Source organism: Chinchilla lanigera, unplaced genomic scaffold, assembly GCF_000276665.1.
Source record: "Chinchilla lanigera isolate Chin_1 unplaced genomic scaffold, ChiLan1.0 scaffold00021, whole genome shotgun sequence".
NCBI lineage: Eukaryota > Metazoa > Chordata > Mammalia > Rodentia > Chinchillidae > Chinchilla > Chinchilla lanigera.
Window position 1 is genome coordinate 7,153,504 of NW_004955422.1, and position 12,512 is coordinate 7,166,015.

Here is a 12,512-nt window from a genome sequence, read left to right on the forward strand (position 1 = left end):
TTTTTGGTCTTTTTGAGACAGCATCTCGCTATGCAGTTCAGGCTGGCTTTGAGCTCACTTTGTACACCAGGCTGGTCTCGAACTCCCAACGGTCCTCCTACCTCAGCCTCCTGAGTGCTGGGATTACAGGCATGTGCCACCATGCCAGGTTATCTTTGTCTTTTTGATAATAATCTTCCTCACAAGAGTGAGTTTTTGACATCTTTGGAACCAGAAAATTTGAATAATCTAATTTATTGTTTATTTATTTTTATGGAAGAAAGTATTGATTTTAAACTGCAAATTTGTTTGATCAATTTAAGAGATATTAAGAGTATCATAAAATTTAGTAAAATTTCTCTGTTAGTATTGAAGTGATAATTATAGAGGCAATTTCTAGAGTAAAATGGACATTTAATAAATATATTTATAAAAATGTATAAGTAAACTTTTCTGAAGGGAAAAGTAAAACTCCATGCTTGGCAGATTGAAGGATATGTAGTTAATAGCAGAGCTTTGTAATAAGTTGTTAAGGCATGTATTCAGACAATGTATTCAAAGCATGGAATATAGGTAATCCCAATATCAGAACAGAGTAATTGTTCTTTGTGATGGAAGTTTTGGTTATACTCGGATTTAGCAAAAATAATTCTTGACTAATCAAGATGGTAGGAGTTTAACAATGGTTGTTATATTGCATATTGTTTCCTTCAAAATAGTTGTTTAGATTGCCAGATATTCTCTTTAATTGTTTTATCAATCTTGTGTTCTTACATCTGGTAATCTGGCAAGTTCGTTGAAGATTAACAGTATGTAATATAACCACCACTATTAATATCCTATCTTAGTTTGAAATTCTGTATTGTTTTATCTTTATTGTTGTTATTTTATTTTCTTTTATCTTTTAAAGAAGAATAATTCTTGAAACATTATTAACATTTGGTTTGGGTATAAATGTTTTAGCTCTATAGCTATCTTTGATGAAGATTATTTTCCTTTCTCAAGCTAACATTTTTGGTACACAGTTTTATTTTTCTTAATAAATGCTTCCCTTTTTTATTTTAAAAAGAGTAGTAAATAAGAAACAAACAAACAAATAAAAAATAGAAGAGTAGCAGCAGACCAGTATCATGAACATAAACAAATCAAAGCAAGAACATTCAAAATAATACAGGGTCTCAAGACAAAATAATAGGAATCAACAATGGTTGTTACATTACATATCGCTATCGTCAACTACATTGCTCAGATTACCAGATGTAAGAATGAAAGATTGCTTAAACTATTAAAGAGAATAAGAAAATAATTATTCGATAAAACATTAGAGATAATGCAGAGTTTCACTAGACAAGACGGCAGGAGTTCACCACTGTGATTCCATTGTATATTGTTATGTTTAAATCAGTTTCTCAGACCACCACACACAAGCATGCAAAATCGATCAGAATATAAAAAATTGTAAGCATTAACTGTTCATTTCAATACGCCATCAGACATCAGCAACACAGTTATCCCAGCTATTCATACATATTTATATTGTGCCTGCCTTCTTACTTTTTTCTTCTTTCCTCATCCCAGTAGTTTCTTCCTTTGAACAATTTCTTTCCCTTTTCTATCATCTAGTGTACATTTTGAGTTTTACCTAGTCTTTCAGGTTCCTACACCAAGGAGACAATATGATGTTTACCCATCTGGGTCCGATTTATTTCACTTATGAATATGGTCTCTAGTTGCACCCATATACCTACAAAAGCCTCGAGATTATCTTTTTTAATAGCTGAGTAATACTCCATTGTATAAAAATGCCACATCTTTGTTATCCATTCTTCAGTGGTTGGGCATCTGGGTTGTTTCCAAGATTTAGGTCTAACAAATTGTGCTGCTATAAACATGGGTGCACATGTATTGCTGTGGTATGATGTCTTTAACTCTTCTCTTAAATTAGAGTTGAATATATTATGACCAGATTCTTTCCAAGTGAAGGTAACTTTATGTTTCATTTGACCAGATACTTTTGGGTTCAGCTTGTTAGACATAGAATCATGAATATTTAATATTTTCTCACTGTTTAGGATGACAAAATTAATTTTGATTTTGTTTTATTGAATTACAATCAATAAATTATTAAATTGTGATTTCACTATAATCTATTATCAAAGTTCCTGTCTTCATTTAAGAAGAAATGAGTACATTTAAAAGGAAATTAAATTAGCTTTATTCATTTACTGAATTAAACAAAAGGAATGTTTTAATCTAATTGCTTTTTAAAATTACCAAATTTAATCTCTCCTATAACACTATATAAATTTATTTGATTTTTATTGGAGCTGTAAAGTAAGGTGTTATTTCATACGTGTCCAACTGAATATTATTATACAAGCAAATGCTTTTGTCCACCATGGGCAAAAAGTTACAATTGAGTGGAATATCATACTAAAGAAATTTTTCACATGTCTTTAGAGTAAATGGATGAGAATTTTGAAGACAATTTATAGTTTACTGTCAGCATCAGGAAAATACTACTATCATGTTATCAAGTCATTTCTAGTCATGTTGGATTCTTGTGATGACACACTGACATTAAAATATACCATTTATGACAGAAGGCATGCAACAATAAAGAATATATACTTGCTTCATTATATATACTTCATTATAGAAGCATATAGAATATATGCTTCATTATATATACCACAATAAAGAATATATACTTGCTTCAATGATTATGTGTTTTACTGTTCCTATTTAATTTAATTTAATTTTGTTTTATTTTATTTTATTTTTTGTCTTTTTGAGACAGGGTTTCGCTATGCAGTTCAGGCTGGCCTTGAACTTAATTTGTAGCCCAGGCTGGCCTCAAACTTGCAAGGATTCCCCCTACCTCAGCCTCCCAAGTGTTGGGATTACAGGTGTGTGCCACCATGCTCAGCCACTGTTGCTATTTTATACTCACATTGATTCAGTAAAAATAATCATTGTTGCAAAGGTCAGAATACTAGTAAAACTTTAAATTCAGTTAAACTTGACTTTTCTTAAAGGTTCATTTCATCTATGACTTGAGATAAATCCAAAACTTGCCACTGTTTTAGCTGCTTTGTACTAATTAATTTTGTTAATAAAGTTTACTTTCTCAGATAAAAATATCAAAAACATTTTTTCTAGATTCATAACATTTTTCAGCAGCCATTTATTTCTGTTTAATGACCCAAATTTGCATTCTGTAAGATATGTTTTCTGAGCTATTAACCAACTGTACCAAGTGCATATTTTTATTTTTATCAATGCTAATTTTCATATTTAAAATGTATTACCATAAAATTATGTTTGTGTTAGACAATGTATCAATAATTCTTGTTTTACTCAACAAGACACTTATTTTCAAGGTTCTGTGTTTATGTACTCATTTACATGACTCTAGCAATAGTACTATTTGTCACTTTCATGTTTAAAGAATTTATTTTTTTCATGCTATACAATGCATGTTTAGTTATTGTTGTTTCAGCATCTTTATCCCTGTTAATTCTTCCTATCATTTCTCTAATCATTTTAAGTGTGTCTTTCGGTTGAGTGGGTGTGACTGCTAATGAGCAAATCTGATGTTTTCCTTTTTTCAGAATCAGTGACTTAGTTCCAGCGTACACTGAATGTTGGAATCGACATAGCTGTCATCACAAGCAGAGATGTTGAGACGTAAACAGTTTATGACGTCATATTCAATCTCCTATGTTCGGCCACGCACGCTACGTCATATTGAACCTCCTACGTTGCGCTAAGCACGCTACTGACCACAGTGATGACCAAGTCCTGCTGAAATCAGGTAAATTCACTCCAGAGCAACAGCACTCTTCTACCGCTGACTGGACGACCTATTTATGGCCTTCTAAGAAGATAAATAAACCATTTTTTGACTTTAACTTAACATCATCTTTTGACCCTCTGATCTTTATTCATCACACTATTGTGGAAATAAATCACGAGCACTTCATAATACCTTGATTTTTTTCCTCATGTTGAACTTTCTTAACATGAGCCACTGAAATTTCTCCTATGTTATCCATTTGGTGAACTGCATGAAACCCAACGTAGTTCTCTATGCCCAGAATATAATGTTTTTCCCTCTGCACTTCCTTAAGGCCCAGCTTATAAATTTTCAATAATTCTAGTTAATTCTATCTTCTGATTATCTTCAATATTCATTCTTTTATTGTGACACTGAAAAGCCTTAGTTCAGTCTCTAATTGTGTGTTGCCTGAACTTTTCTTCTTTTCAACTCAGCTTAGCAGCACCTTTCCTTTATCAGTATTTTTCTCTTCAAAAAATGTACCTTACTTTGATATCACCTTCATCTTTCTCAAATGTAAATTTGCTCAGGCTACTTTTCTGCTTGCCTCTATTCATTATGTCTCTGCAAAGATTTGGCAACACTTTGAGGGCACAAAAGGCCCTCTCATGTGTGGCCCTAATCATTTTATCTGCCCCTAGTTAGATCAGTTTTAGAAGTCATGCCCGTGCATTTCCTATATGTGTTCTTATTTCCTGACTTTACTTATTAGTCATTTTCTACAAAGCTAATTCTTTACAATGTAGATCAAGGCTTACATCACTTAAATTAGACACTGTTTCCTGCTACTGGTGTTACCAATAGTGCTCTAAGCAGAAGTTTATTTAGAATTGATAGATTATTTTATTTTATTTTTTTATTTTTTATGTTTTGTTTTTTTTTTCCGGTATCGGGAATTGAACTCGCGACCTTCCACTTGCCAGGCAGGCACTGTGCTGTTAAGCTAAATCCCCAGCCCCTGATAAATTATTTTAGAAAAACTTAGCACATTTTAACTTATACCTAATTTTCTGATAAGAAATAAATATGTTGCACAACGTTATATCATTTGTCCCATAAATTAAAGAAATCCTTCCTTTTCTTGTATTTTCTTGAAAGATATTGCCAAAACTGTCATTATCATATAATATACTGACTATCCCTAAAAAGTACTGATACTAAAAACAGTAATTTCTGTGTCCTTCAAAAACCTGCTTTTAAAGAATGATTAGGTAGTAACTTATTCAATACTTTGATATTTTAAAAATCATAAAAATTTAACAAAATCAGGGCAGTGGGTAGTTTTTAAAATATTCCCTAAATGAAGACATCGTGCAGATCTTTTTTTTTCCTCCGGTACCGGGGACCGAACTCACGACCTTGCGCTTGCCAGGCAGGCACTTTTGCCGCTGAGCTAAATCCCCAGCCCCTCGTGCAGATCTTTACTTAAAATAATAGATATAATATTATCCTTTTCAATATGAAATTCATTAATCTGTGTATTTCTTACATTTTTTACAACAAAAGTTTAAGCCAAGTCATAAAAGCAACAGAAATATATATATAAAAGTTTAGATAAACATCTCTAGCAGTTCAAATCACCTATCAAATTCTTTTCAGTATTCATTCATGATAAACATACCAAGATTTGGGGAGTTTTTAGCATCAATTTCTCTCAGTCTTCATTAATAATATAAGCATGTATATACCTGGTAAATATCATAGCATTATATTCCAACAATGTGGACATCATTTTTCTTTTTCTTTGTTTTATTTATTTATTTTTGGTTGTTTGTATTGCTTATATTTTTCCCTGAAATTTTATGCAAGAATCATAGTAATCTAGGAGAGAGAGATAACTGTGCTTTAATGAAAAAGGAGTATTATTAGAATATTCCCTGTTACAGAGCACCAGCACCTTCACAGAAACTTACAAAACAGACTGCATGGATATGGACTGTGTTTATTGTTGGCTAATACCTGAGTGCACCTCGCACTAATTTTTTTATCCTTTTTTAAGTCTGACAAAAATTTCTCCTTTCATTTTGTTCAACAGTTTTAGTAGTTATTGACAGCATTTCCTCCATGTATTGTTAAGTGGTTTTTAAAAATCTTATATGATAATTATTTTGAAATTGCAAATGTATACCTGTACAAAACTAGAGGTTGACCTATATACTTTCTAGGGAACTCACACTTGAAAAATATGCCTCTAAAGTATGCTTTATGTTAGATACACTAAGTGCCTGTAAGCTTTCCTAATTTATTTAGCCAATTGACAAGTATTTATTGAATGAATATGAATACTACGATAATGTGCTACATGCTTTTAGCATTACAGAAAAGAGGTGCAACGGGCTTTGATTTCTAATATTGGTTGATATACCTTTGATGTTAGAAAATGAGTCCATTACAAAAGGAAAACCTCGTCCATGCAATTGACAGCTTTCTATGACTAACAGAAAAAGAGGCATAGCAATAATAAAATCAAAAGCAACAGGCCTGTCTTCTGAATCGTCTCATTATATTTTTTAATATTATACTTTGGAAGAAAGAAGAAAGTTGATTTTTTTCAAGTTTTTATTGACATTTTATTGAATTATCTTAGTTCCCTATCTAATAGCTGATGTTTGTATGGCGGTTCAGTCAATAAAAATTATTGCTTTTGTCCCAATAATTCTTTTGTTTTTAATCAAATGACAACCTGAATAAAGAATCCAAAGCAAAATCTATTTTCTAAAGTGTGTATATAAAGAATGTGGGTAATATCAGATTAAAAGGAGAAAAATTAAATTTAAAAGTTAAAATATAGCCAATCAGTTGAGTTCTTTCTATTCTCCACTCTACTCTTACTAGATGCAAAATAAGGATTTTTTTGAAACAATGTGCATAAAGTGAATCAAAATACATATTTCAAATGAGTAAAGTGTCTAAATTTTAATTCTAAATTAGAGACACAATAGTCATTGTGTGAATTAATAATGCCTTAATTTTCCTTTCATTTTGTCTCAATAGGACTGAGGTCTCCTAGTATCTGAATGAATAAAACAAACTGCTTGTTGAGTCTTCTGAATAGGAAACAAAGAAAAATCTTCTTTACTCTAATTTGATCAGATAGAGCTCCACAAAAGATATCGAATTTATTTTGAAAGAGGGCCATGGGTTGACTTTCAGAAAAGAGTCTTATAGTCAAAGGGAGCTCGTGAGAGGGAACAAAGGTATAAAACATTTTTTTTTAAAGTGGAAAAAGGGAAAGAGGAGTGAGTAAGCTCTAAGCAGTTAGAAAGGCAAAGCTTATACTCTCAAAGAAAATGAGAAGGAAAGAATTCTCTGATATGGTTTCAGGGGACAGAGTAATTTTAACACCATATATTTGTCCAGTGTTGTCTCTTTGCAATTATGCAAGTTTTTATTGGCTAGTGCAGCTTTTATTTTGCAACTCTTAAATTCATTTCACTTCCATTTATTTCAGGTACAAAGGTACAATGGTAAATGACAACTAACACTAGAGAAAACTTAAATATCTAACATTAATTATTGTTGCACTTCTTATATTTTATAGTGGTAAGTTTCAACTCTCATTCATAGACATTCATAAGCCTTTGCGTGTCTAATGCTTCTTATTCCCATGACACATATGACAAGTTGACAGAGATGATGATGGAGATTACTTGAGAGAAAAAGTATTTAAGTCATCGCAGAATAGAACTGGAATGCATCAGAAATTATATAACCCAGTACACTCACTTATAGATGAGAATACTGCAATGTAGAAAAGAGAGCTCTGAAAAACATTAGTATTCCTTTAGGATTCTTCATCCTTCCCTAAACCAGAATTTACCATAAATACCACAACTCCTAGGAATCTCACTTGTACCTACAAACATGAATTGGGGTGTTGAAAATAAAGATCCAAATTGAGGTTCATCATCCTTTATTTTTGTCTAAATCTAGGTTGTCTGTACTGTGAACAACATCTACAAAATAATTTTAGTATTGTGAATGAATTAATGAATAAAAACTACTCACATTTATGACATTACTCTTAACATTTCCGTAAAGAGGAACCTGTATTGAATGAAGTTAGTGATATTTGTGTTGGCAGTTCTGAAGTTCATTATTAGAACAATAATTTTTGTTATTCCACTGAGGCCCATTGTCCAGTATCAGCTGTATCATTAATAAAGATGAAATGTCAACACTAATTTTTTACTTATACTCAGAATATCTATATGTTTAATATCCTTCAAATAACAAGTGAACTTATTTTATTCATTTATCTCCCTCTCTCTGTCTCTGTCTGCGCGCATGTGTGTGTGTGTGTGTGTGTGTGTGTGTGTGTGTAGTGTGTGTTTAGAAGACTAAAAGAAAACTTGCAAGACAAATGAATATAAGGTACGGGACTCACAAGAGGATTTCTTCATGAATAAGTTAGTCAGATTTTTTAAAAAGGCATATCATTATCTTTGAATTTCAGAAAAACAGCAACAAAATACATTTTGTACAAACAGTCTTTGCTTTTTGTCTTTTGGAAATTCATGTTGACAGAATGCCATTTATTTTTATTTGGTAAATGAGGCAAACCTCCCTATAATGGGTTTTGTTTCCAATAATAATGAATTGAAGCCAAAAATAAACTTACTAGTTTACAATCTCTGGTATGAACTCGCTTCCTGAGTATTTACTTCCAACTTCTGAAAGACAACCTTATTTTAAATGTCCTTTCTGGAACACACAGAGAAAGAAGGATGCTAAGTGATATGTTTGGACTTATAATTGAAGAATTTATTTTACTGTGAATGTAACAGGCAAACAAACGCTTGAAAAGATGTGTGAAAGTCTTTGCACTCAGATCCATTTATCTCCCTCATCTGTTGTGGTTTAGTGAAGAGTGAAATCTGCTGCATATGGGACAATATTGCATTTCTAAGAAAACTTTTCCCATTCTTTTGCCAGAATCTTAATTGTTGCATACAATCCTTATCTTTACAATGCATTTCTAAATCACCTATCAGTTTTCAAGGTGCTGTATCTGAATTTATATAGACAGAATGCTTGTTTTTGTTTGCAATATTTTCTGTCCACTTGCTCAGATTTTTATTAGATGAAACAAATTTTAAAAGATGCTATTTTGCCAGAAAATATGTTGATTAATTATCACCATATTTTATTTGATAATATATTATTTGAATATCACATGTGCATCTGTTCATATTTTCTCTTTATACATTTGTGTGTAGATGTATATATTGATGTGTACAGACACAGTATATCATATTTTAGTTTTAATATTTTGTTTCATGTAATTTTTAAAATTTTTCTTGTCATAAGAATGACTTGAAGAGACAGGTTTGTACACTTTAGAGTAATTTGAATGAAGTGCTTAATCTTTTAAAAACTTATGTGTTTTTTATTAGTACATGTTTGGAGTATAGTTATTGTGGGGAATTTGTACATAATTGTAATACAAGTTTAAATATTTTTAAACTAATTTGAAAATAAAAAGGAAACTAAATATCGCTAATACAAATCTGGAGATCTTTTTAAATAAGAGAGAAACAACAGGTGGCGCGGTGAGAGAAGGAAGGAAAAAGCAATAAAATAAAATTGAAGAAAAAATAGAAAAAAAAGCTTTTTCAAATAATTACGGGAGTTTTTAAAGTAGTAGATTGTTGGATCTTTCTGCTTTTCTTGTGACTGAAGAAGAGAAAGTGCATTTTCAATCTTTTGTCAGGGCACAAGAGGAAGTGGTTTGAATAGTGCCTCCTTATAAGACTCCCACAAAACTCAAGAGTTAATGTGCCCTCAGCTACCCATGTGTTTTCTTCCTTTTAAGACAATCACTTGTACGCAGATTGTCATATTCTGAAATTATTTTGGGATCTTAGGTCTTAATGGAGCTTTGGAAACTAACTACCAAGTTACATATATTGATTTATAGAAGGGTGTTACCTTAGCTCATCTCCAGTAAGCAGGAAATGTGTGTATGTACCTGTATTACCTAAGCGTATAAAGAAGGAAGTTCAATCTGAGAATGAGTAACAACACAGCCTCTCCCATAGATAATAAGTGTCAATTTAATTCCACCTGGATGTTTGAAGAGCATCATATAATATGCTGCAAACTAATGTCTCAGAGAATAAGTGTAGGAAATATCCCTAACTCTTCATGACTTGAATAGCCATATGGACATTGAACGCCTTTGTATGTCCCAGGTATAAATATATTAGTTCAAAGACTGTCCCAGGAAATACTGACAGAAAAGTCTTGATTCAAGTGAAGTTATAAAATCTACCAAACTCAGGCAAAATTATGTCCAATACACTTTATTTTTTTTTTTATTTTTTATTTTTTTGGTTTTTCTCCAGTACCAGGAACCGAACTCACGATCTTGCGCGTGCCAGGCAGGCGCTTTGCCACTGAGCTAAATCCCCAGCCCTTAAGAAAGTTCAATACACTTTATGAAACCATCAAAATCATCATAGAACTGGCACTGAAATATGAAGTGGAAAGAGAGGAAGCTGAGAGGACTTTGACACAAGAGATCCCAGAATGTTTACATTGGCATCCAAGCATTTCAGTGATTTTAATATCTGCAGCATAGATATACACACACATAGAAAACAAATCCTGCATATATAAGCAAACATACAATAATGCATACTATGTATGTACACATGTGAATATATACTTGTCGATTTTACTCTATTTTTGTTCAGCTCTTTTGCCATCACTGTGCAAAATGGCAACTGTACGTGTGTATTTTTATCTCCTACACTGATGCAGTTTCTCTTTCAACAAATGTACATGCATAACATAGACTTTTTTATACACAACATATATTTAACATTGTTATATATTTATATACATATATTTAGTTTTTATAAAAATTATAATTATATTTTCCTTTGAAATTATTATGCCTTTTCCTATTTTTTGTCCAAAATGGCATATTTTAAAAGCAAGCTGAAGAATTCTCAATATTACTTTTTCTTAAAGTTCTGTTCTACTACTGTCTGGAAACAAAATGTTAGTTATTAATCCACAGCCTATCATCAATTATAATTTAACAATATATGCTGACAATGTTTGTTCACAATTTTTGTTGGTATCCTTCCACTTTCTTCTGTGTTCACATTTACAGAATAATGAGTTTTAATAGTTCACATAGTCTGTGGTTTGTCATCTTGCTTTGTTTTGTAAATCTAAAAATACTTTGATTTTTGCCCTCACAGGTATGAATGTTTCAAAGTCAGAGTTTTTTAAACATCCCAAAGATATTTTTAACCATTTTGTAAATATATTGGTACTTAAAAAGAAAACCTCTACCAGCTCCCTGTGATAAGTGTAATCATTATGTACTGCAAACATATATTAATACAGATTTTTAGTTGAATAAAATAATCACATTTCCATTAAAAAATGCAACATCAAAACAGTTGTAACTCCCTCACAAGCAATTTGATTTTTCCTCATGTACTTTTAAGACTTTATTTTAGTCATTGACATACTAAAGTTGTCCCACAATATACGTATTAGTGAATACCTTCATATTTGGTTTTCAGTGTTCATTTAGAGCAGAGATTCATAGAAATGCTTTTGTTCAATTTTTTTTCAATATATAAAGTCTTTTTCACAGCATCTACTGCTATCTAATCTTCCATTTGTACTTTATTTTTTCTGTTAAACCTCTTGCTACTACAAACAATTTTGCTGTTTTCTTTTGTAATACATTCACTTTGCATTTAATTTTTGTAACTGTAGTTTTAAATATAATTATTTCTCACATTCTTTTTCACTTTCAGTTTTCAAGACAGGGTCTGGCTATGTAGTTCAGGCTGGTCTTGAACTCACTGTGGACCCCAGGTTGCCTTAGCATCGCTAGTGATGAGATTAGAGGTCTGTGCCACCATCATGGATAATTTATGCCTGTTTGTTGTGATTCGCTTCTCTTTACTTATAGCATGTGCCTAACCAAATTTCTTCTTCTTCTTTTCTGGTTTTGTTAGACCTTTATAATACTGAACTAAGTGCCTAGAATTTATGTAATGGCAGCAGTGTGAGGTAGAGAGATGATGCACTAAAAAAAGGGACGGGGAAATTATCAGAGGTTAGAATTACACACAAGACAAAGAGCCCGAGTGAGGAGAGTGATCAAACATCTCAGAGACTCTTTATGTGAAAGAGTTTTAGGAGTTTGGATGGAAAAATACTCAAAAGAGAATTGGGGGAGAAAAGCAGGCGTAAACATGTTTGTTGATGGTTATAAATCAAATGCTGTTTAATCATTTAAAAAAACAGGTGTTGTAGGCAGGGTTTGCAAGGGAAATAATACAGACACATGATTTATAGGATTATTTATAATAGTCGCCTAAAGAGTCACAAAAAGAATGCAGAAAATCTGTCTACATGCTAGAAAACAAAAGAATCCAGCTGAGGACCTGCATCCCATGGCAATGTCCTGCATAAGTCCAGCTAAAAACCTAGACTCCATCACAATGACCCCGACAAGTCTAACTGGAGGCCAGTGGTCCACAACAATGTCCCATGCAAATCTGTTTCACAGATCTGCAGTGGAAAGGCCCAGTGTTCAGCAGTGTAAGCTAGAAAGTCTGTGCCAGTGGGCTGAGGGATCTGCACTGGAGCCAGGAAGTAATACTCCAAGTAAGAATGAGAGCTCTCCTGAAAGGTACCACAGCCATCCTTAGTAACA